This window comes from Echinops telfairi, unplaced genomic scaffold (genome assembly GCF_000313985.2).
Source record: "Echinops telfairi isolate 266 unplaced genomic scaffold, ASM31398v2 ScPeMD7_2010;HRSCAF=2546, whole genome shotgun sequence".
Lineage (NCBI taxonomy): Eukaryota > Metazoa > Chordata > Mammalia > Afrosoricida > Tenrecidae > Echinops > Echinops telfairi.
In genome coordinates this window covers 16,639,691-16,642,998 of record NW_022105908.1, presented here as the reverse complement: position 1 = coordinate 16,642,998, position 3,308 = coordinate 16,639,691, and positions in this window count along the sequence as shown.

Below are 3,308 nucleotides of genomic sequence, written 5' to 3'. Positions count from 1 at the left end.
CCCACCGAAATGACGTTGACCACACCTGGAAAGGTCCAAGTGATCACAATGGCGCTGACCGCACCTGGAAAAGTTCTGAGTGACCACAATTGGAACGTTCCGAGAGTGGAGCCAGTCAACCAACAAGACCTGCACAACCAACTGTCTCCAGATGAAGTCATTGAGCTATGGGAGGGTGAGGGGGATAGTTTCACCCAGCGTATGGAACCTGTAAAGAGTAGAAACACTTGGCTTGTGCCCCAGGCCGGGGGCCTCTTCTCAGAGGAGGCCACTGCGTTGGTGCTCTGGGACTTGGGCCCTAGCTCGAGCTAGTCCAGAAACTCCTCTGTGGTTTGCAGCCTCGGTGACTCTGCCTCTCTGTTCCTGGGGCCACGGGAAAGCCGGCAGTAACACTTCCCCTCTCTCTCCCTCCACGTGGACCACCCAGTGGGGCTGAGGTGAGCAATGCGACCATAAAATGTGTCTGACTCCATTTATTTCTATATATCTCTTATCTCTCATGCTCTCTATAACTTTACTATAATCTTTACTTATTATCGCTGTACAATTATGCCTACCGGACCTGTGATGTTTTGTGGGGAGCCCCTCTCCCCTTAGCCCCACATAAGTCCATTGTTTCAAGGTAGTAGCTCTTACTCGGTATGACGACTCACAACAAAATTGTTTTCTGAAATCTTCCTATGTTGAATAAAGCATTATTCGTTGTATTATGGTTAGTAACCAAGTAGAAGCCTCCTTTCCCTCTAATTACGACTTCATCCTCAAGAAAATGATTGATACCGTTTCACAAATACTAGTTACCGCAATAAACACATTGCATCAAGTTGATGGAGTTTTATGGCAACACTATAGGACAGTGGAGAGCTGCGCCTTAGGCTTTGTGAGGTCACTCTTTAGGGACGCATCCTGCCTCATCTTCCTCCCTCACAGCCGCTGGGGGGCTCCAACCACCGACTTCTCAGTTGGCAACTCGTAGCTTAACCCACGGTGCCACCAGGGCTCCTTACCGAGAACACTATTGTAGCTCAACACCAGAGAAGTTTACAAACTCAGTAACTATGAAAAAAAAAATAGCAACAACCCCCACCTAGAAGACAAAAGTGCGTGTTTGTCGTGCGGTTGTCCGATGCCATGGGGTCAGCTCCGATCCAGAAGGACCCTGTGCAAAACAGAACCAAACCTGGCATGCCAGCACCATCCTCACCATTGTGCCTGGGCCTGAACCCATTGGCAGCCATCGGAGTGTGTGTGTGTGTGTGTGTGTGTGTGTGTGTAGAGTGTAAAATGCAAAGCCTCATGGTAATTTGTCAGCGCTAGGAGGAGCCGATGAAAAGGTTTAAAAAGCAAATTGGCACAATGTGTTAGCCTTGCAGGTATATACCAGCTGGGCTTTAGAAAAATGCTTTTGTTGTTATAACTAATTACAGGGATTTACTTAGAAAAAAATAAGAAATCTCTGCTGGAACACTGCACAAGAAATTTTATAGACAGTCCTTTTGTTGTCACCCCTCTGACAGCATTACCCAGTTCGTTCCACAGCCCCATGGCCTTCTAGTGAAGCCACTGGTTGGAGTCCTGGTGGGGCAGTGGTTCATAGCTGGGCTGGTAACGGAAAGGTGGGTGGTTCAAACCCATCAGCATGTTCTGTAAGAGAAAGAGGTGGAAAACTGGTTGTTGTTGTTTTTTAAAGATCAGAGCTTTAGAAATCCTCAGGGGCAGTTCTAACCTGCCTATAGAGTCGATAGGAGTTTTATTGACTAGACTAGAGGGCAACGGGTTTTTCCTTTTTACCTCATTGGATCACTGTGAGGATACAACGAGATAAAGTGCTTTGTGTACCCAGCAGCAGGTAGCAATACCACCACCAACATGGGGACATACCTCCAGGACTTGGAGGTATTTTCTAGCCTTGTCCTTGGCTGAGGGACATCAGCTGTGCCGCTTGATATAATAGCATCAGGAGAAAGTGATAAATTGAGGAAAAGGTAATAAACATATATTTAGTGACAAAGTAAGAGAGAAACATTATACATTAACAATATAAAAGTTACATTTCCCCCATAATTCCATTATTATTACAATTATGATGGAACACAAAATAAACATAATGGATGACCCACCCCTAATTATAACTGGTACATATAAAATAGACAACATTTTTTGTTAAAAAACATACTAATTAAAAAAATAATTATAATTGCTTAAGGGATTACATATTTAGAAACTCCAAAGGCACTTGTGAAAAACATTGTTTTGCTCCAAAGTCTTCACATATTTGGATTGGCAATAATATTTGTGCTGTACTGTTTTCAAGTGCTAAATGGCAAGAATTCAAGTAATTTGCCATTTTTAGGTCTTAGATAAGTTGTAATGACTTTAGTTCACTAACATGCCTTTTATAAGTACCACTGTCACAAATAGTAAAATTTCTTTGAGCGAGACACAAATTTGGTATCACACTTTGTAGATCATTTTTATGCATTTCAAAATTTCCAGAAGAGTACTTAACATTTGTAGAAATCAAGCTATTTAATGATTTATTTTTGATGGATACATTTCTGCTATTGACATCTGAACTTTTTTTTAATCTTGAAGAACTAATTCTAAACTTGCACGGGACTTACTTACTTCATTTGTGCCCCGTCATTTAAAAAAGTTAAATCAAAAATCCCCATATTGGCTGAAAGCTATGCATTGATCAAAATGTTCTCTAATCAATGGTACCATTACATTCAAAGTCTTGTTTAAGATAGTGGTTTTAGAGTTTTTCCTGGATTAGCAGTAACAATTAATCTGGACCTCGGAGTATTAGGATCTTTGTCACGTGATGATTCCTGAGAGCTTCCGGGGACACGCTGGCATTTGTCCAAGTTGCTTTGGGGGCCCCTCACAGGACTCCCATCTGGGGTGTAGCCTCAATTGTCTGGAGTCTTTCTAGAACAGTGATGAACTTTTCAAGCAAGAGTTTGGCTTACAGCAGAATTTGGCTCACCTTACGGTAGAAATAAAGCCTTAGAGAACATCTATATAAAGTTACATTAATTATCTACTTGATATTAGGAGCTCTGATGGCGTAGTGCTTTATGAGTTGGGCTGATAACTGTGAGGTCGGCAGTTCAAAACCACCAGCTGTTCAGCAGGAGAAAGACGAGGCTTTCTATTTCCTTACAGTTATGGTCTTAGAAACCCCGGAAGTTCTACCCTGTCCTATAGGGTCACTGTGAGTCTGCAGCACCTCTATGGCAGTGAGTCTGCTTGTTTGTTTTTGGCAGAACATGCTGTTAGACAGCACGGGTCTTCATTCTACT